General features: G+C 34.2%; 1 pseudogene; it reads left to right on the top strand.

Annotated features, from left to right (window-relative positions):
* The first annotated feature begins 1257 nt into the window (after window positions 1–1257).
* LOC121174484 (uncharacterized) lies at window positions 1258–13252 on the top strand (annotated as a pseudogene).
* The last annotated feature ends 10515 nt before the right edge of the window (window positions 13253–23767 follow it).

Below are 23767 nucleotides of genomic sequence, written 5' to 3'. Positions count from 1 at the left end.
AAAGCTTGTATTTAAAAATGTTTTAAAAATACTTTTAATTAATATTTGAATTTTTATTCCTTTATTAATATATATGTGAGGGGTAGAGGGTGTCACATATTTGGTTTGGCCGTTAGCAAATTCAATGCATGGATATATATCGCACACCTACACAAAAACACCTACACCGGAGATATATATCAGTTATGGCTTTGTGTTCAGTTTTTCTCAATCTTCATCTTCTGCTTTTTGTTTGTTTGACCATAGAAGCATTAGGTGTGGCAAAGCCTTCAGTAGCTAGTTACCTTAGCCAGGAGATACTAGCAGAGCAAAAAGCTGATAGAGTGCATAGATTACCTGCGCAGCCTCCGGTCAAGTTCCACAATATGGTGGTTATATCACTGTCTATGAAACTCAAGGAAGAGCACTGCTCTATTGGTTTTTCGAGGCCACTCACAAACCAGAACAAAAACCCGTTCTCTTATGGCTCAATGGAGGTACTTTTTTTTAATAACCCAGCTCTTCATGTATAGATTTATATTGCAATCGTTTTTCTTTAGTGTTCACTCTCATGACTAATACATGATAACTTAACGAAAGGTAAGGGTAATTTCTAGTGAATTTAGCTTTTAAATCTTATGGGCTAGTTTAGTCTTTATCTTTTGATTTTAACATGTATTAAAAGGAATAGAGAGAGATGAATTTCTTGATAATTTATGGAAATAAATGGAAGATAGGGATGCTGATTAAAGTCAAGCATTTAATTTTTCTTGATGTCAAGAATCACAAACCAGAAGGTCAGGAAGTGAGTGCAGCAGGAGTAAACATTCATAATCACATGAATGAAGGCAGTGGCTGGATTAACTCAGCCTAACAATGCAAAGCCTATTGCTGATTCCAGTTTTTCCAAGGCTAAACCAGAAGATTCTTTGGACTCTCAATTCAAACCGCCAGAAGCTTCACAACTTGTTTTTGTCTTCACTATTTTATTCATGTTTGGTTGCTCAAATTAAATGTATTGATCTAATTTTTTAACATTGCTATTTTTCTTTGTAGGGGAAAACACACCCAACTCAACTTTTTTTGCTTTTGATGTCCACCCCAACCCAATTATGTGTGTTTAAGCTGTATTAGCAGTGTGATTTGTTATATTTTGTGAAAACTGGGAATTTCATTCTGTAATTGTCTGTTTGTGTACTGGGCTTGCTTTATTGCAGAAGCAAAGGAGACACTCTCTTGTTTTGTAATGGCCTTTTCTCTCACTCTGGTGTCTTACAGATGAAAATGTATGTTTCTACCATTTTTGTTTGTTTTCAAAATTAATACACCAATTTCAATTGAACCTTTCTCTTTTATATTGGGATATCATTGATGTTTAATAGCTTTGTCACAGCTTAGAGGGCAATGCTGGTGAACTGACAAATTTTGAGGTCCTTGATTTCTTACGAGCTAAAGGAGCTTCAAAGGATCCAACAAGAGTTATTGCCAAAGTAGCGCAGTCTGAATACAAGGTTAGATTTGATTTTTCTAATAAATGGGAATACTTGTAAGTTTTATTGGTAGATGAATGTTCTGTATATCTAGCAGGTTTATGATTATTTGGTTGACACTGCTACCTCTGTTCAAACAAGAGAGAGCATCAATGAGTTCTTAACAAGTGTTAAATAGTACGACCTGGCAAAAGCTGAGGCTCTGAACATATTAAACATTGGGTCAGCTACTGATTTTGAACTATACCCAGTAAGTATCAATATTTTGATTTTCCAATTTATGTTACACCTAAGCATTTAGTTAGAAGTTTTTAGCTCTGCAATTTTTTAGCTATGACCACATTGTGAACAAATTATTTAAATAAATACATGTGATCCGTATGTCTATCAAATTGATATAATGTATCAAATTTTAAAATTCAAAATTCAAATTTAAATTGAGATAGACTAAATTTAAACAATAGGGAGAAATAAAAAACTTAAAAATAAATTAGTGTGACATACTTGATACAGGAGAAGTTATATAGCTTATCATGAAAGAGAGTGAGTAGTTCCTAATATTCTCTTGTTCAAGAGTGAATACTTTTATAAGGGTGAATTTATGCATCAAAATATAACATGTTGGTCCCGAATAAAATTTTAAAGTGAAGCTTCATCATCTTTGCATTCCAACATTGAAACGGTTGGGCTGGCCCATGCATTCCAACTTTAATAGATGTACATGTATGATATTATAAAGTTGGAAAGCCTACACTACCCTCTAAATCTACCCCAAAGTAACTCTTTAATAAAAATATTTATTTTTTATTTTAATATCATTTGTTAATTAATAGTATTACCAATAGTTGCATTGTTTCATTGAACTTGATTTACATCATGGAGGAGGATAAAAGCAATGGATATATAAATTTAACCTACACTTCTTTTTAAGTTGTCAATTAATTAAAAATTCCTTTTTATATTGCTTCTAAAATATTTATTATTTCCTATTAAAAATATCTATTATTAAAATTAAAAAATTAATATGTATCATAATTTATGATTTAATAATAATAATAAAATATACTCCCAGTATATATACTGATGCAATCCTACCCCGCAAGGGCATTGGGTACAAAACTCCAAGTAGATTGGGCTAGAGATCCAAGGGAAGGCCCTAGGGTTCTCATGAGCCTTAGGGTAGATTTCGAGCCCATGGGCTAAGTATGAGCCCGCTTATCTTTGCAAATATTAGAATAGGTATTTCCTTCGTAGGCCTTGTATTTTGGCCATTCTAGTAGTATAGGGTTTTAGCCATGTATTTCGGGGCATTTTGAGTAGTCTTTGTAGTAAGGACTTTTTTTTGTATTTTCATGTTTTTTGTCATAGGGGTGAGCTTAGCTATTATAGGGGGTGTGTAGCTAAGCTCTGGCTTCTCATCTCAAGGAGGTGAGCTTAGCTATTAGAGAGGTATGTGTAGCTAAGCTCAAGCATCTTTAGGAATCTTCTTAAGGAAGCTTCTCAAGGAGGTGAGCTTAGTTATGACAGGGGTGTGTGTAGCTAAGCTCTAGCTTCTCAAGGAAGTTTTCTCAAAGAAGCTTCTCAAGGAAGTTTTCTCAAGAAAGTTCTCAAGGAAGCTACCTAGTCTATAAATAGAAGCATGTGTAACACTTGTTGTAACTTTGATGAATGAGAGTCTTGTGAGACATACTTCAAAGTTCCACTTCTCTCCCTCTTTTATTCCTTCAATTTCGTACTCCCCCCCTCTCTCTTTCTCTTCCTCTTTCTTTTCCTCCATTGAAGCATCCTTCCAAGCTTCTTATCCAAGGCTCATCTTGGTGGTGAAACTCCTTCTTCCATGGCTTACTCCCTAGTGGATGACGCCTCCTCTCACCTCTTCTCCTTTGTCTTCTGCTGCATCTCCATGGTGGAAAATCACCATTAAAGGACCTCATTGAAGCTCACAGATCCAGCCTCCATAGAAGCCCCACAAGCAAGCTTCCATCAAGTGGTATCAGAGCACAAGAGCTTCAAGTAGGTGCTCTTTAAACCTCCATTAATTTTTTTGCTTTACCTTCTCTTCCATTGTTGTTTCTTCATTTTTTTCTCCATGTATCTCCTCACATGTCTTGTGATAAATGTTTTAAACATGATTCTTTAGAGTTTCCACCGATTAAACTTGCTATAGAAGCTAGATTTGATTTTCTATGCTTCAAATTTCTTGTTCTTGTTCTTGAACCATGAATTGTGTTGAGTTTGGGTTCCTTTGAGTTTTGTCTTGTTATTTTTTGTGGCTGAAACCTAAACCATAAAATTCTTACAAAAATATTAAAGTAGAAGAAAACCTCAAAAATCTAGAGTGACTTGTTCACCTATTGTAGTTTTGTCATAGAAGTCATGTCTAGTCATGAAACTTGTCACATAAGATTTCTTATGTTGTGCTGAATTTTATTTTCTTGTTTCTTTGTCTAACTGATTTGTTCATGAGTGTATGAAATTCTTTAGCCTATTATTTGATTTGAGTAAAATCTTTCATGTTAATTAGTCCTTAACATGTTCATGCAAAATTCTTAGAGAGTCTTTGATTGTGAACCTTTTCTTGAACTTTTAGGTTTCCTTATGATTGTGTCTATTGTGAATTTGAGTTTTGGTGATTGAATTGCTGGCTGAAATGTTGATCCTAAGTGAATATTGAACTCCTAAAACTGTGTTAAAAAATCCTAGTGAGTTCAACATACATAGGAAGGCTGAAAGCAAGCCCAAGGCAATCAATATACCATGCTTAAAAAAATCACTGGTGCTGGCAGCTTGGACATACAAACTTGTAAAAATTACTGAGAATTGGTTACTTCGAATTTTGAGCTGAAATTTTTACTGAATTTGCTAAACATATGGAAAAAAGTTATAAAAAAAGAACCAAGTGATTTGGATAAAAGGAAAAAAATACGAAAAATCACATAAGTTGGCAGGAAAATCAGTATCCAGGAAAAAAAAATGAAAGAGAAGTGTGCTTGTTGTTTTGGCTCAAAATTTATTCTATAATTGGTGCCTATGTTATACCAATCTTAGTTCCAAAATTTCAATTGAAAATTAGTGTGAAGACAAGTGCCAAAGCTAAAGGTTTTTTGAGTTTTTTTTTTTAGTTTTTTTTACTCTACTCTAGAGCCATTCTAAGTTTCTCTTTGAGTCCTAGCTTGCTTCTATGTCCTTTTCATTGCTTTAATTGTTGAATAATCCTTGAAAAATTGTCTTGTTAAAAATCCATTGGTTTAGCTTTCATTTCATTTTTTTTTTCTTTGGTTATTGCTTGTCTCTTTGTTTCCTTGTTTGTGGGTTGCCATATAGGGAATTGGAAGGAGGATTGGTGCCATCCTTGAAGAATTTGAGTCAAGAAGAAAGGTGCCAACTGTGAATGCATGTATACATGATTTTGATGATGTCAAAGAAGAATCTAACAAGGCTGCTTCAAATGATAAGCATTTGCTTCAAGAATAATTCAAGATTGCTTCAACAAACAAAGCCTTGTTTCAAGATTCACTAAAGACCAAGCCTTGCCTTAAAACAAAGTGCTTTCAAGACATGCAAGGCTCTGGTAATCGATTACCAGGAAGTGTAATCGATTACCAGAAGACAGGGTTGAGAAATAGCTGTTGAAAAAGGTTTTGAATTTGAATTTTCAACATGTAATCGATTACCATATGTCTGTAATCGATTACCAGCAACGAAACTTTGGAAATTCAAATTCAAAAGTCATAACCCTTCAAATTATAACTGTGTAATCGATTACACAAACATTGTAATCGATTACCAGTGGAAAGTTTTCAGAAAATCTGCCAACAGTCACATCTTTTCATTAGATTTGTGAATGGTCATCAAAGGCCTATAAATAGGTGACTTGGGCACGAATTTTAGACAGAGAGTATTTTTGGTCCAAAAATGTCTTATCCTCTCAAAAGACAATGAGAGAGATTCCAAAAGAACTTCATTGTCAAATGCTCTCTCAAGAAATCCTTGATCAAACACTTGCAAAATCTATAAGGATTCTTACATGATCTTCATTGTAATATTCTTCTCTTGAAGAGAGAATTCTTCTTTCATTCTTCTTATTCAATGAGATTGGTTAAGAGACTGTGAGTCTCTTGTTGTAAAGCATCTGAACACAAGGGATGGGTTGTCCCTGTGTGGTTCAGACTTTGTAAAGGATTTTACAAAGATAGTGAAAATCTCAAGTGGGTTGCTTGAGTACTGGACGTAGGCACGGGTTGTGGCCGAACCAGTATAAAACTGTGTTTGCATTCTCTCTTCCCTTATCTTATTTATTTTGTTGCAATCAATTGTGTCTTGCATGTTTAAAGAACATTGTTAAATTGATTGTTGTTGTTTCTTCTGTATTCTAAGCCTATCCCTCTTAAGATTATTGAGGCCACAAGGTCCAACACCAACCACCTTAAGAGCTATTGGACTAAGAAGCACTCCAAATTGAGTGAATCACCAAAGAGAGAACAACCACCAAAATTGAGGACCGTTTTGTAATTTTGTAATTTGCAATTTACTTACTTTCATTGCTTTCAAGTTTTGTAACAAAAAGGCCTTTCATTGGAAGTGTGTTGGGAGCCTCCAATAGGTTACCAAACTTCCATTTGTGTGTAATAATTTTAGGCAATTTTTCCTTAGGATAGTGAGTGTTTTGTTGGGAACCTTGAATGTGGTCATCCAAACACTCTTAGGATTCGCCTAGTTTACATTTCTTGCTTACTTTCATAGCTCATATCCTTTACCTTCCATTGTCAAACCACCTAGATAGCTTTCCTTTTACCAATTAGTTTTTTTTTACCTTATCTTTCACACCTCTTTTAGTGTTTATTTTGGCTAGTTTCAACCATAGTTTCTTTTACCTTTTTGTTTTCAAACCTCCAACAAGAAAGAACCACAACTTAGGAACCAACATGAGTCATCATTCATCTAGTGTTAATGACGAGGGTACTAGTCATAAAGACCCTTTATCTAGAATCTTAGATGAGTTGAGTTCCCTTAAGCTATGGAAAGAAAAACAAGAGAGAAAAGAAAAAGGAAAAAAAAAGAGTGGAAGAAATAAGTCAAGATGAAAGAAAGAAAATAAGAGAAGAAGAAAGAAGAAAAATAATAAAAGAAATGAAAAGAGAAAAACATGCCTCCTATAGTAGTCATAACTCTTGCAAGAGCCTAAGTGAAGAACTTTGTGACTATTACGAAGGAAGGCATAGCTCACATCTTAGACCTCACTCCCATAGAAGAGAAAAGGAAAGAAAGCCTCAAGAGGCTAACATTAACCTCTCATACTTCCATGGGAAGGACAATGTAGAGGCTAACTTAGATTGGGAAATAAGGGTAGAGCAACAACTTAAAAACAAGTCTACTTCAAAATCTTATAGCTCTGACTCTTATCCAAAGAAAGACCAAGGTCAAGGCATCTTAGGGGTGACACCTTCTAAGCCCAAAGATGATAAGGGGAAGACAATAGAAAAGCAAGCCCCTAAGGCTAGTATGCAAGAGAAACCTAGCTCTATAAAGTGCTTTAAATGTCTTGGAAGAGTACACATTACTTCTCAATGCCCCACCACAAAAACCATGATTATGAGGGGCCAAGACATTTATAGAAGCCAAGATGAGGCTACTACTTCACCTTCCTCTAGTGAAAGTGAAAAAGCAAAAGGGGAAGAATCTAGTGAAGAAATCTACCCCCAAGAAGAAGGACAACCATTAGTGGTTAAAGAGAAGTGTAAGGAGGTAAGTGTCTCCTCCAAGAGTTTAGCTAAGAAGGAAACTCATTTTACAATAAAGACAAACATTAAAGAAACTTTCCCTCTTAGACAACCTCCACATTTTCTCTTTTGTAAAAAGGCACTTGCTAGCATTGCCACACCTCTTGGGCTTGAGTTTATTCCTCAAGTAAAGAAGTTGTTGGATGAGGGTTTGGTTCGCAAGAGCTTAAATCCTTGTTCTTTGTTGGTGCCTAAAATAGGTATTAATAGGCACCAAGTCCCTAAAATAGGTGGTATGATGAATGTTTTGAGTGGTGCAACACTCTTTTGTAAAATCACTCATGCACCCAACATCTTCATGATTTGTGTACATAGGGACCCATTAGGTAGGTTTGTTCTTATTTTTAGTTTCAATACAAACTTAGGTACTCATATGGGACACCTTAGGTTTGTCATACTTTTTGGTAGGAATAATCAATATGAAAATACAGAAAAAGGTATGTTTTATTGCGTTACTTTTCTTAATTTTTCAAATAGTGATCAAGGGGTTCCCATGAACCCTAAGAGAATATAGGTCATTCCTGAGTGGCCCACTCCACCAAGTATAAGAAAAATTTGGGGCTTCCATGACTTAACAAACTTTTACAAAAGGTTTGTCCCATATTTTTCTATACTTGTAGCACCACTCATTGAGTTGGTGAGAAACCATGTTCTTTTATGGAAGATGCCTAGGAAATGGGTTTTCAGACCTTACCTTCAACATACCAAACACCACTAATACATATATTTTTGTTCTTTTTACAGGTGTTGAGGGAAGAAGCCCAGAGTATGAAGAACCTCGGGATTTGAGGTCAAATCCTTTCCAAGGTGGAGGGAATGATGCAATCCTACCCCGCAAGGGCATTGGGTAGAAAACTCCAAGTAGATTGGGCTAGAGATCCAAGGGAAGGCCCTAGGGTTCTCATGAGCCTTACGGTAGATTTCGAGCCCATGGGCTAAGTATGAGCCCGCTTATCTTTGCAAATATTAGAATAGGTATTTCCTTCGTAGGCCTTGTATTTTGGCCATTCTAGTAGTATAGGGTTTTAGCCTTGTATTTCGGGCATTTTGAGTAGTCTTTGTAGTAAGGACTTTTTTTTTGTATTTTCATATTTTTTGTCATAGGGGTGAGCTTAGCTATTATAGGGAGTGTGTAGCTAAGCTCTAGCTTCTCATCTCAAGGAGGTGAGCTTAGCTATTAGAGAGGTATGTGTAGCTAAGCTTAAGCATCTTTAGGAATCTTCTTAAGGAAGCTTCTCAAGGAGGTGAGCTTAGTTATGACAGGGGTGTGTGTAGCTAAGCTCTAGCTTCTCAAGGAAGTTTTCTCAAAGAAGCTTCTCAAGGAAGTTTTCTCAAGAAAGCTTCTCAAGGAAGCTACCTAGTCTATAAATAGAAGCATGTGTAACACTTGTTGTAACTTTGATGAATGAGAGTCTTGTGAGACATATTCAAAGTTCCACTTCTCTCCCTCTTTTATTCCTTCAATTTCGTGCTCCCCCCTCTCTCTTTCTCTTCCTCTTTCTTTTCCTCCATTGAAGCATCCTTCCAAGCTTCTTATCCAAGGCTCATCTTGGTGGTGAAGCTCCTTCTTCCATGGCTTACTCCCTAGTGGATGGCGCCTCCTCTCACCTCTTCTCCTTTGTCTTCTGCTGCATCTCCATGATGGAAAATCACTATTAAAGGACCTCATTGAAGCTCAAAGATCCAGCCTCCATAGAAGCCCCACAAGCAAGCTTCCATCATATACATATTATTTTCTATTACTTTTTTTTAATGCAAAGCTATATAAAAAGGCATAGATATTGTATTAGTTGGTACTTAGTATTTATATTGTTGTCTCACTTGACCAAATTTTATATATTGTTCACCAAACAAGTAAAGTAAATTATATCTTCCCATGCTATTGTTGGTTTGTATTCAATGTTCTATTTGTTCCAACATATCACAAGTATAAAGTAAACTATATTGCTTAAAGGTTTTTGTGGCAAGTCACTTGCTTCTTTCCCTCGAGGTGAGTTTATTTTTGTTCCTGCATATCACAATCCTCAGCATTTTGGAAACTATTTGTTCCATGTGATCCCAGATTGGATCATTTCCTCCCTGCCCTTCAAGATGATGATAATTCATAATATGAGGATTTTTACATTGACGTTGTCTATGTTCTTTTTCTTTTTGCTCCCATGATTGTAAGTATCCCGTCACTATTGACATTGTTATTTTGTAAATTGGACTGGATGTTTCTACTCTACAGCAGTTGGATGATTGAGATGCTATGAGAATCCAAAGAATAAGATTACTGCAGTACCTGCCAAGGAAGAGCAAATCTGGGGTGCATTCTTCAAGGTAACAAGATGACATGAGTTTAAATATAATTATCGGTGCTGCTCTCAGTTCTCTTTGTAGAATATTCTTTTCATCTGTTTAGAACAGAGAATCAGTGATCAGTCCCAATAGTAATATAAGGTTAATGTCAATTGAGACTGCATCAAGTACAAAGGGAAAATGTGAGGTCAAAGACAATAGAATAGGAGTTCACAAAAAGCCAACACATACAGCTAAATTTCACTAAACGGAAAATGTAGTGTCCAAAATGAATGGGTTAGACTAATTTAAACTTAAATCTTCATATCACTTTTGAAGGTAATCTTAGAGCTTAAGAAGTTAGAGTTGAATATCCATTACGTAACTAGGATTGCCAGTTGCAACTAAATTTCACCGAGGTAATAACATTGTAAGTTCCTAAGAGCAAAATTATAATCTAAGCAAGTTCGGTTAGGCTCTCAAGTGGTTGACAAGTCTTGTTTAGGTGGTCTTTTTGGCCTTGGTTAACAAGAAAATCGAGTGTTAGGTACAAAAATTGGAAAGCTCCACTACACATAATAGTGGTATTATTTATTTGAATATTTGTTTCTGCATTCATGGTTAGTTTGCTTATTTTGACCGTGTGACTCTCCCCATTTATGAACTTTGAGACTTATATCTTATGATATATTTTGTCTATTAGATGTGATGAACTATCAGGTGGAAGGGTCAGCAGTCCTTGTAGGCACAGAGTAAAAGATCCATTTTCAAATAGAGTACCGTGTGATGCATTAATGGAGTAATGTGTTTATGTGCTTGTGACGGTAAGGCTTACATGCGAGGCCATGTAAATACTTTTAATGATAACTATGAGAAGAGTGCGACTGGTAGTAAAGTTTATTATGGTGTTCATTAGCTAGGATTTTCTCTGTTTCTCTGTTTCCAATGCCAAGGTGCATCCCTAGTTACCAAACAGGTCATAGCCTTTCTAGTTAGGCTCTCAAATTGGCACCCTAGAATTGTCTTCTTATTAGAGGTGTTCATGTTAAACATATTTACCTACAGTTGAAGAAGATAGGTACATATTAAAGACATTTACCTAAAGTTAGGAGATGTAAGTAAAAGTTAAATACTTTTACTTACACACTATACATAGTAGTTAAAACCTATAGTGACAGACAATTAGTCGTCATTATACGCCTCCTCAAAGTTGACGGAAGAAACGTCCGTAGGACAAAGTCTATCATACATTTACCTACGGATTTTTTTATTTATAGTGATAGTTTTTGTCCGTAGGTATAGGTCATTTTTCTTTTAGTAAGGCAAAATAACAAATAACAAATGTGAAACCAAGGCATTAATGTACCCAAGGCATTAAAAATTACAAGATCGTGTCATATTTTATTTTTAGGCTTTATAAGAATAATTTGTTCAATAGTGACCAAATTTTGCTATCTTTATAATTTCTTAGTCACTGTCTCCAGTCTATTGATTCTTTATTCAAAATCCATTAACCCCTCAATAAATTGCCTTGATTCATTTTTCCCATTTCCATCTCCATAGTCTTCCTCCAAAGCCTCCGTCTCTTGGGTCAACAGTGTCTTGAGAAGGATTTCTAAATTGAACAGTTTTCAAAGGAGAAAATTCAGGTGCAATATCAGCATCATTACCATTTGTACTTGCTTTTGATACATGAGGTCCATGATGGCAAAGTAGCTTTAGAATGCTTTTTTGCCAAGTAATATTGTTTGCAATTTTTTAAAGTAGTTTTGGGTATGCAGTTATTTTTCAATGCAATAGCTTTGGTGTCAGAGAATGCAATCACACAATCTGAAACTTCTTGATGCATTCCAAATTGCATAGCCACTCTCTATGTGGTAGGTACTTTTTTATAATACATTGTTGCAAACAAGCATCGAAATACTCATGCATATAACAACCAAAACTATTTTCATTTATCCAAATTACTCTCACATGGTAACCAAGTTTCCTTTTTTGGATTAAAAGACCTAAACTTACCAACAATTTGAACATGATTAAGGATGCCAAGGAAAATTGCCCCTAGTAGAGTCCAGGGAAAATCTCACACCGTCAATTTTCAATTGATTAAGCTTGTTCCACCTCAATAGCATAGATTCTTCATTGGTAATCAGCCTAGGCTATGGTTGCTAATTTGTTAATCTCTCACACACCCAAGTTTGGATCAAGTAGTAAAAGGGTGACCAAAGAGTTAACTACAATTCCAATTTTTCATTACCAGTCAAATAAACTATTGTTTTCTTCGATATACCAAAATCATTTTATATGTTGGATAAAACTGTTGGTCACAAAGCTGATTCTCACCAGCAAGATGAACAACAATAAAGAAAACAAACTTTCTCACCAAGCCACTAGGAGAGAAGCCAATCATCGCCAAGCAAGTTGCAAGGGATGTTTCATGCTCAATTTCACTCCCACTATTGACAAAAATCCATCCATGCTAATGTTTATATAAACCCCACTCTTTTTACTCCTTGGAGATTGTTGTTGTCCCTACTCTTTTTACTCCTTGGAGATTGCTGTTGTCCTGTTCTATGTATCAATTTCTTCTCCATTTTCATCATTTCCTAGCTTTGAAATGGGGTCAAGACAGGATCACCAACAGTTGCAAAACCCTCCAACACCATCACATCCTCCAAGGTGACATTTTTCTCACCCTAGGAGCACAAAAAGGTATTTGTCTAAGGACACAACTTCTCAACAACCCAAAACACATGTTTTCAACCCAAGTGCTTCATAGTAAAAAATGAAAACATGTTTTTTGGGGTTGTTGAGAAGTGGTGTCCTGAGACAAATACCTTTTTGTTACCCTAAGGTAAGAAAAAAAAACACCTTGGAGGATGTGATGGTGTTGGAGAATTTTCCAATAGTTCATGATCCCGTCTTCACCCCATTTTGAAGCCATGAAATGATAAATGTGGAGAAGAAATTGATACATACAATAGGAAAACAAACTACAAGGCATAAAAAGGATGGGGTTTATACATTAGCAAGGGTTGATATTCATCGATAATGGGAATGAAATGGAGCATGAAACATTCCATGCAACTTGGTTGGCAGAGATTGATTTCTCTCCCAATGGCTTGGTGAGCAAGTTTGCTTTCCTTGATGTAGATAATCAGCTTTGCGACCAATATTTTAAGCCAACATAAAAATAGTTTTTTTTTTTGCTATATGCATGAGAGTTTCAATGCTAGTTGTCACACAAATGTATTACGCAAAAGTACCTATCACATAAAGAGTGGCAATGCAATTTAGAATGCATCAAGAAGTTTTAGATTGTGTGGCTACATTCTTTGGAACCAAAGGCATTGCATGGAAAAATTACTACATACCCATATCTAACGGGAATTTCTATTTTCCTGTTTGGATTTTTTGAGGGAGATGTCACCACGCGTTATGCAGGATGGTGGAAGCAGTCAATACTGTATCATCATCGTGATTTTGCAAAGAATATTACTCGGTGAAAGAGCAGTCTACGCAATGATGCTGGTGTTTCCACCTGAATTTTCTCCTTTGAAATCTATTTTATTTGGAAATCCTTCCCAAGACACCGTTGAACCACTGATGGAGGCTTTGGAGGAAGATTATAAAGATGGAAATGAGATAAATGAATCAAGGCAGTTTATTGGAGGAGTATTGGATCTTGAAAAGAGAATCAATAGACTAGATACATTGACTTAGAAATTAAATATAACAAAATTTTGTCATTGTTGAACAAATTATTAGCTTATAAACCAAATCTTTACCATTTGTTAATATGTTTTACTTATTTCTGATACTAGCATAATTAAATGACATGAATGTTCACAAAATCAAACTACAATATGATCTTGTAGGATTTAGCAATATGTTTGTTTGTGTATGAAAGGTATGTATTTTTATAATATCTTACGACATCAACCTATGCTTCGACATGGTATGCGTGCACACATGCACGAGCAAAATTTATCTATTATGTTAGTTGAAATTGGAGGTGATGACTCAACAAAAGTTAAGGAAAACCAAAGAAAACAACTAGCGATGATAGTTTCCTTATTTCTCTATGTGCATAAGGGAAGAATGGAAGGGGCATGGTTACAAAGAATCCGGTGATTTTCTGCATTCAAGGCCTTGGTAAGAGTCACATGTCATGACTCTTGGTGAAGAGTCACATCTCATGTTTGTTGTGCATCTATTCATACTTTCACTTCATATAAGTGAACACAAAATCTCATGAAATGATACAATCTTTAAATAATTTTGAAAATTTCACATAATCACCCACCATTTTAAAAATATATATGAACCAAATGGTTTTAGATTAAACATACTCAAGTTAGTGCACAAATCACGTTCATCAATTAATCATACAACTTAATGAACAAAATATCTCTCACCTTTTTTAACAAAACAACCAAATCCCATGATTCTGAAAATCACATGGTTTTAGATAAAAGTGAGTATTGGTTAAACAACTAAAACAACAACAAACATACAAATAGAGAATCAAGAAGATGAAAGTATAAAAAATTGTTGATAGTACAAACTAAATATCTCTCACCACAAGCAACCAATAAACAAACCAAAGATTTAGATTTAAGAATTATGTATCCTGAATTGGCTCACAAAATTCCAACTCAATCCAATATTTAATGAAGTCGTAAATGCATTTTTACTATGGCTGCACGTGAAACTACATGAATAACAAAATCCCACTTCCTACTCTTAGAGAACTTTTTCAATGTACCTTCCTCCATTACTCACACCATTTGTTGAACATATGTACCTTTGGTATCATTTTACTACCTCGATTGTTCAAGAGAAATCGGTTTGATCTTTTAGATGTTTCAAACTTTTTAAAGTCATTCCATAAGGAAGGAACTTTGTCAATGATTCAAGATAGAATCATTAACTTTCATCTACATCCATATTGTGTTTGTTCGTAGATATTAAGCATACATTCAATTTATGCACTTGTTTCATAAAAGGCCTACTATCAATCATCCGATAATTATAAAAGTAATTGACAAGAAATTTCTTATTTGTTCCCATCACGTAGTTTAAAAAAAAGTGTCACACACGTATCTTTTAAGATGTGTCCCATTCAAATATAACCATCATACTTGTCTTCTAACGGGCTTTAGCAATGATCTCATCTTCCCTATTGGTTGGGATTGGGGTGTTGAAGACATACATACCTTTTTCAAGGTGTGATGATTGGAGACACCACTTCAAAAATAAAGAAATACCTGTTAAATTGAGTGTGATGATAATGCAAGAAAGAACAAAAACCAAATTAAGAAAAGTGCAATTTTCCATGGTATGCATATAAAACACTAACCATTAGGCTCGACTCATCCCTAACAATATATGTAGATATTGGATGGAATATAGTGTACAAAGAATCTGGTGACTCCTTTATTTTTAGTGTACAAAGAATCTGGTGACTCATCCCTAACAATATATGTAGACGCCACTTCAAAAATAAAGAAATACCTGATAAATTGAGTGTGATGATATTGCAAGAAAGAACAAAAACCAAATTAAGAAAAGTGCAATTTTCCAAGGTATGCATATAAAACACTAACCATTAGGCTCGACTCATCCCTAACAATATATGTAGATATTGGATGGAATATAGTGTACAAAGTATCAGGTTTGAATGGAGGACATTTTAAGAATAACCTTACTTTCTACTTGAGATTAGCAAAATTAAATGATTTCAACTAACTTTCTTAATTTATGGGAAGTAATTATTTTTGCGTATATATGAGACCAGAGAGAGTATTAATCTTTGATGTATATATATATATATATATATATATATATATATATATATACATCAAAGATTAATACTCTCTCTGGTGTTATGTTATTTCAATTGGAAACTGCAAAAGTTTATGTCATGGTGTTATGTTATTTTGTGTCTACATATCTCTAACCTAATAAATATAATATAGATATCGATATAAGTAATTAAATTCATTAAAAAGGACTAACCTAATTTATGTATAATGTGCAACCATATCTACTCATCATTCAAAAGTAAATAGCACAATATATGAAGATCTTTTATCCCTACCAAAAGCAACAAGGAATTTTTTATGCAACTCAAAATTAATTTTCCTTCTAAATAAACTTTTACATTAAACTGAAAAAATTAAGTAGGAGAGAATGTCCATTAAAGAATCATTGGCAAAAGAATGTACTATACATATTAATCTATGAATGTTTAACACTGTAGATTTGTCAACAAAAACGTACTTTACTAGTTAATAGACTTAATTGTACATTTGATGTCTTTACTTTATCGGTTTTCTTAGGAATGTTCATAAACTGATTTTATAATATAACTTTAAGAATAAATCAAGCAAAAAACTGAAAATCAAATAAACCAAAAGTCGAACATATTAAAATTTAATAAACCCATCTGTTTTGAATAAAATCAGATTTTGGATTTCATTTTAAAATTCAATCTAATCCCCCCAAACCAAATCTAAGAGCCCATACTCATGGAGGATAACCTCCCAAACCAAAATAGACATTAAAGAAAATAGAACCTCTCAATACCTTGAGAGATTTGAAGTCTTCTAGAGTTCAAGAAAATGCAAAACAAAATGGATTGATGAAAAACCCTTGTCTGCTAGAGCTTCCTCCTTGAATTTGATGTCCAAGGGACAAGATTTGAGTTGTAAAGGTGAGAACGTGACCTAGGATGACCATGAAGTTAGAGAGAGAACACCACGCAAGAGATAAAAGCTCTCTTATCTCTCCTAAAACTCTAGAAGTGGCCGTGCATGAATGAAGACCAAGGGAGAGTGTTTACATTTCTTGTATTGTAACCCTACATCTTGGGGTTTTGGGCCGAGCCCCATTGGCCCATTAGGATTTTGGGTCCAAATTTGTTTCATTTGGATTAATTAAAGTTTCATTATTCATCTTGCAAGAGACTTTAATCTTCTATCTTTCATTATATTCTACTCCTTCCCATTCTATTATAATTGTAATGTAAGAGAAAAAAAAATCAAAATAATTGTCATTTTAGCTTTTTAATGTAACATTAATCAACTTTTTTTACTTATATTCTTAAAATATTAATGGTGAACAAAAAAAAATCAATAAATGAATTAATGATGACCTCTAGTTTCCTGATATATTAAAAAATTATTCTAGATTCCTATCGTTAGTTAAGTGATAACGTGTCTATTAGAAATTTTAAAATATAATTTCATGGGATTTGTGAAATCACCAATCTATATTTATAAACTAAATTACAATTTCTAATAGTTAAAACTCACCTAAATCAATTAAAGATGAGTTTTTTGAATCCTAGAACCTTGTTGTGTCTCACCTCAATGCTTTTAGAAAAAAGATCAAATATATTAATAATTGGATGGGCAATAGACACAAGAAGTGCCTCACCCATGGTACACCTTCATGAATCTGCCTCCCTTCCAAATATCCTGTATGCACCACCGAAGACATAGACCCACCTCTATGCTTAACACAATGTTGACCTCTCGTTCCCCTTTTTCAAAGTTTCAAAACGCTTCCCACTATCCTCGAACTCAGAAGTACAAATTTAATCTTTTTAGGCTAAATTAACGTTAATTGTTTTTCCATGTAGAACCACTAACCATCTTTCATCACAAGGATCTTGAAAATAAAATACCTGTTTAGCTTGTTTCGAGACGGAGGGAGTAATCTATTATTAGTTAGCTGTAATTAAGACAATTAAGGTTAATTAAATTCTAGTTAACTAATTAATAATTAGAAACATTAATTATATTAGGTCTTTGTCTATTTAAATTAATTATATTAGGCCTACACTAATTAATTAGTTAATTTGGTGTTCAAAACTCTAATTTATAAGGTTTTGACTAAACTTGTATCTTTTTACAAAATTGTCATAAATTGGTCGACTTACAACTCCTTACTTTGACTTTGGTTGACTGTTTTTGACATTTGGAGGGCTAAGCCTAAATCAAATCACTCTTAAAACCTTTACTTCAATTTCTAATTTATGAAACCTACTACCAAATCGACTCATCATCCAAAATTAAATAGTAAATAGTATAAGAAGATCTTTTATCTATACCAAATAAAACATTAGTTATGATGGAATTCAAAATTTCTTTACCTTCAATTTTTTATCTATGAAACCTTTACTTAAAACTAAAAAAGATAACATAGATTTGGCCAAATTTTTTTACCCTTCACATACGCACACACACAAAAAAAAATGTTGTCCCTTTTATTGAATTTGTACCTATATATCTGGCTCAATCCTGTAGCTTCCTCCTTTAGAAGGTAGGTTGGATTCATGTTACTTTTTTATGAAACCTAACCCTAAACATCTTGGTCACAAACAAGTTGATTTTGATTAAGTGAATTGGTTCTGAACATCTAAATTTGTTTTAAACTTTTTAAAACTGAGGTTTTAAATAAGCACAAACTACAAATTATGAAAAATCACCTTGAAGCTAGTCACTTAGCTGGCGCATCATGAAAGTGTTATGGTGATATTGCTTAACAATTAAGTACTTAATCTCAATAAGTCAACAATGACATTCGAAGAAATCGAAATACGTTATGGAGGGGATGTCCTATAGTCAATGTGTGGAGGGAAATAGAAAGAATTGGAAACCTTAATCTGATGCAAAGTGTAGAGAGTGAGAGAGAGAATGGGAACTTAGTAACTCATGAAAGACTTTGAAGTCTGAACAAGTTAGTGAATGTGTTATCACCAGTATTTGAACTTTTAAATATAAAAAATATGTAAACATATAAACAACAATAGTAATTTTAAAGACATGTCACATCCATGGGTCTATGGGTTTGGTTCATGGGTTTGAATGAGTTTGAACAAGTTGGAGTTGACCACTAGGCAAGTGTACCTATACAAATAGTTAAAAATCTATGTAGAGTATCGTTACCACAACAACTTGTCTCAATGCCTAGAACTTTCAATTTATCCACTATTTAAATGAACAAAATTTCATTTGATTGATTTGAAATTAAAACTTGATTTTTTATCGACTAGATTAAACAATCTCTAAAAATAAAAAAGTTATATTTTTCATTAAATATGATTCAAATAGAGTTTGAGAAAATTTATATTATTTAAACCATTATGACTCATGAAATACCCAAAACATCAATCTCATATAATAAAAGAGGTGTTCTATCCCAATTTCATAGTTCATGGTTAAGGAGACATCATTTCTTCTTGTCCCCAATTTCTTGGAAAAAATATTCTGAATTTTACAACTTACCACATATCCTTAGAAAGATAAATCATAAAATCTTGATACATATAAAGCAAGCCTCTTATAAAATTAATATATTAAAACAAATCCTAGGTCATAACACATCAACCATCCAATTTCAATTCCAAATAAAATCATGACTTTCCAATCACAGTCTATTCTCACATCATTCAAATGGTTGGACTGGGCACAATAAACATTAAGAGTAAAAAAGTACACAATAAAATAGGATAGAACTTATCAGTTGATGATGTTTTTCGGTCGACAATGGTCAAGGCTATTTTTGGTCGATGCCAAGGCCATTTTTTAGCTGACATATGCTTGGTTTTTTGGTCGACATCAAGCAAGGGTTTTTGCCAAAGCCATTTTATGGATATTTTTTTGTTCAAATAGGCTAGGTTTTCGGTCAATGTTAGTCATTGTTATTTTTATGTTGACATCAGCTAAGTTTGTTTTTTGTTGATGGCAGCTGAGGGTTTGTTCAACTGACGTAGGCCAAGCTTTTTCTCATCAACATTAGTAGGTGCTACTTTTTAACCGATGTCAAGCAAAAAAATATCACCAGCCTATGTCGTCCAAGAAAGTCCAAGTCGGCGTTTGCCAAAAAATTGCCCCAACTGACATCCGATCAAAAATAGTCTCGATTGATGTCGATAAAAAAATAATTGAAAATGACTTTCGAATCGTTCAAAAGTAAGTAAAACTTGGAAATTCCGCAGCACGGGATTAACTTAGGTCGAACTCAGAAATATGATTCAATATCATTCCTATGTTCATTCGCTTATAAATAGAAATGGGGAAATTTTTTTGAATAGTTGTATGCGACTATAAAGGAATGCGAAAGCACACAAAAACAGGGATGAAGAAAAAAAATAGAGCAACATTACAAGTGATGTTTAATAGCATCAATCCAATTTACCAAGTCACAAGATCGGCCTCCTAGAAGCCTTTTGACCATTAAAAGGTTCCTTTCTTCTTGGGAGTCAATTTCCTCACTAGATTCTTCCCCTTTTGCTTCTTCACTTTCACTAGAGGAAGGTGAAGTAGTAACCTCATCTTGGCTACTATAAATGTCTTGGCCCTTCATAATCATGGTTTTTTTTAGTTGCCAAACGGTCATGTAAAAGTTTCCATGAAAAAGACAAGACTTTTTTCAGAGAGCTGCTCTTCCAGACAGACTTAAACACAGTTTCATTTTAATCAACATTTATGAGATTCACACATCAATTGGATTGGATTGATTTTGAAGAGAAAATTGTTTCAATCCTATGTTTTGCTTACTGAGCCTTTTTTTGTTTCTCAACTTGTCTTCCAACCATTTTGATATGAACCCTCATGGCACAAGGGCTGACTTAGGATCGTCTAGGATTAAACCTTGATGGAAAATGCGGAAATTGATTAAGGAAAGGATGGAAAATAAGGTGGTTAATTTCGTGGGTCTTAATAAGGTGGTTTCTGGCATAAAATGGATGAATGGGATGGTAAAACGTAGGTTAAGTGGTGGCTGGACAGAAATATAGAAATGGCAATAACGGAAGCTACAGGGCTCCAAATGAGGTGATTCCAAAACGAGGTGAAAGGTCTCGTTTTGAAATTCAATTTAGGCTCAAGAATCACTTAATTTGAGTGTGTAAAATGGGAGTTATGGTCACGAGATAATTTTGGGCAGAGGTGGATTTTCTGGAATTGTGGTTTGAAAGAACAAGGGTGGAGATGATAGGAAGGAAAGAATCACTCTTTCCAGCGAGGGCAACACACAAAGGTTGTGAAAGTCCTTTGATACAGCCAGGGTGTTCTTGAATCACTTAAGAATTTAGGAGAATCACTCTCACTAAGATAAAAGAGATAAACTCTAATTTTCTGAATAAAACTCAACTTGTCTTTATTGATAAAATGGTTCAGCTTATATAGAAGCTTTACAGCAGATTTTAGTAATGACCCACTAACCTAGAATTAAAATAACTTAATGCCATTAACCTAGGGAATTAAAAAAAACTTAATGGCTGAGTGTAACTGAAATTGTGGCAACCAAAAGTCACCCCCAACAGCCAACAAGTCAGCCACCATTTGGTCTCCCAAAAGGCTGATGCCTAGGTTGCCAATTGGGCCCTTATTACAACTTGAACTAAACCTAACTAAAGCCCTTTTAATTGATTAACCCAAAACATATTTTTGGTCAGCCAACTTTACAAGGATTGGGCCATTATTTAGACAAACTAAACACTCTAAAAATTGAGACAAAGTGGTGTCATTTAGTCCTCCTCCATTTGGGCCATGATACAACTCACAACCTTGGACTTTTCTCCTTGAAACTTGGGCTTGTATTCAAACAGTATGGACAGCACTTGTTGAAGAGCTTCCTTGGCTTTCCTTGCTCTAGCCTTGTCATAGGTCCTCCAAGTCCTTCAAGTGGATCCTTGCCCTTGCTCTTGGTCATGTCCTCATCACATTTATTCAAGAGAAGAAAAACAAAAAGAAAAGACGCCTTTTGCTTCAATTTTTCCGAGGTGATCGACAACTTGGATTTCAATTTTCCGACTATTTATTGGAGTAAATCGGCTAATAAATATACCTAGAAAAGTCAGATAGTAACAAAATCACAATTGAGACTATTAATTAGTAAAGTATATGTATATGGTTAAAAGATCTTCAGTGTTAATCATTGAATTACTAGTATGTGGCACACTCTTTTTCCTAGGATTCTTTAATTGCTCAAACCTCTGCCATGTCAAGGTGAAAGCTACAAATTTTACCCAAATAGGTACAAATTCAATAAAAGAGACATCACTTTATATTTTGTGCCTAAAGGATAATAAATATAATAATTAAGAAAAATATCCTACTTTAATTTTTTGAGTTTAAGGTAAACGCTTGGAAGGAAAAAAAAGGAAGGAAATGTAATTTTTGATAACATAAGAAATAAATTTTTAATTTGGTAGAAGAATAAAAAATCTTCTTATACTGTGTTCTTTACTTTTGGAAGATGAGTCAACTTGGTAGCATGTTATGCTTAAAGTATATTTGTCTTTTTTAATAAATACAGTTTTCCAATAAGACCCTAAACACAACCATAGGTTCCAAATAATGGCCTAAATTTGGTTAAAAATTATTGATCCATGTTTGAAACAATGTAATACATACTCAAACAAACACTTATCTATAGTGTCTCACCCGAATTTCAATATAAATAATAAATATTTAGTGAAAAAAGTGTTGCACACATTCCTTGAACCACCATAGGCACTACAAGAAAAATGCCTTATACCTACAAACACCTTTACCTACAAACATGAATTAGTGTAGGTAAACTTTAAAAATACTTTATTACCTACCATTGTTTAATGTAGGTTAAATTCAACGACTTATACTTACAGTTTTTAGTATAGGTAAATCTTGGAAAAATATAAAAAAAAATTACCTATAACTATGTAGTGTAGGTAAAACCTTATAAAAACTTATCCCTACAGCTAAATTGTAGGTAAAATAAAAAAGATTTTTACTTACAAATGGATGGATAGTGTAGATAAATTAATGAAATTTTAAGATACTATTAGTATTTAATTTGAATTTGGTGTTTACTCTTATTTTAATTGCCACTACCGGCTTCTGCACCCTCCTCTCCGCTTTCTGCTACACTGAGTTTGTCGTCGACATGCCTGTTGCCGACGGCGCCTTCAGCTACCTCCACGTCACCTTTGGTCTGTGCTTTCCAATGTCACCGTCGCCAGAGGCTTGACGACGTACCTAGGCACCACAATCGGAATCTCCTCCACCAAATGGCGCCTTACGGTGCCGTCTCTTCCCAAAGGCTTCAACGAAATAGACTTCGTTGCTGTCGCCGTCATTTTGCTCATGACTCTCATCATCTGCTACAGGTGCTTTCCACAGTTCTTACAATGAAGCTTCATTCTCTATCTTGAGACTCTTGTGTTATTAATTACAGTATAAACCTTAGGGTTTTCTCATTCCTATCTTCTACAAATTCTCCTACAAGGCTAGAAATATTTCTAAGCCAATATATACCAGATTTTCATTTTGATTCTTTTAGCATGCAACTCTATATTAATGCTGCTGCATTGTAATGATCACATCTGCAACTTACTGAAATGCGGCGCAGCTTAGGCATTTGAATGCTTTTTGAATCACTGTATTTGGCGTATTTGGTTTGGCCGTTAGCCAATTCAATGCGTGGATATATATCGCACACCTACACAAACACACCTACACCGGAGATATATATCAGTTATGGCTTTGTGTTCAGTTTTTCTTAATCTTCATCTTCTGCTTTTTGTTTGTTTGACCATAGAAGCGTTAGGTGTGGCAAAGCCTTCAGTAGCTAGTTACCTTAGCCAGGAGATACTGGCAGAGGAAGAAGCTGATAGAGTGCATGGATTACCTGCGCAGCCTTTGGTGAAGTTCAACAATATGGTGGTTATATCACTGCCAATGAAACTCAAGGAACAACACTGTTCTATTGGTTTTTCGAGGCCACTCACAAACCAGAACAAAAACTCGTTCTCTTATGGCTCAATGGAGGTACTTTTTTTTAATAACCCAACTCTTCATGTATATATTTATATTGCAATCGTTTTTATTTAGTGTTCACTCTCATGACTAATACATGATAACTTAACGAAAGGTAAGGGTAATTTCTAGTGAATTAAGCTTTTAAATCTTATAGGCTGGTTTAGTCTTTATCTTTTGATTTTAACATGTATTAAAAGGAATAGAGAGAGATGAATTTCATGATAATTTATGGAAATGAATGGAAGATAGTAGTTATTTCACACTTAAATTATAGGGATGCTGATTGTAATCAAGCATTTAATTTTTCTTGATGTCAAGAATCACAAACCAGAAGGTTAGGAAGTGAGTGCAGTAGGAGTAAACATTGATAATCACATGAATGAAGGCAGTGGCTGGATTAACTCAGCCTAACAATGCAAAG

This window comes from Glycine max, unplaced genomic scaffold, assembly GCF_000004515.6.
Source record: "Glycine max cultivar Williams 82 unplaced genomic scaffold, Glycine_max_v4.0 scaffold_22, whole genome shotgun sequence".
In the NCBI taxonomy this organism is placed as follows: domain Eukaryota; kingdom Viridiplantae; phylum Streptophyta; class Magnoliopsida; order Fabales; family Fabaceae; genus Glycine; species Glycine max.
Note: the sequence above shows the minus strand (reverse complement) of the source record. Positions and strands in the feature narration are given on the sequence as shown.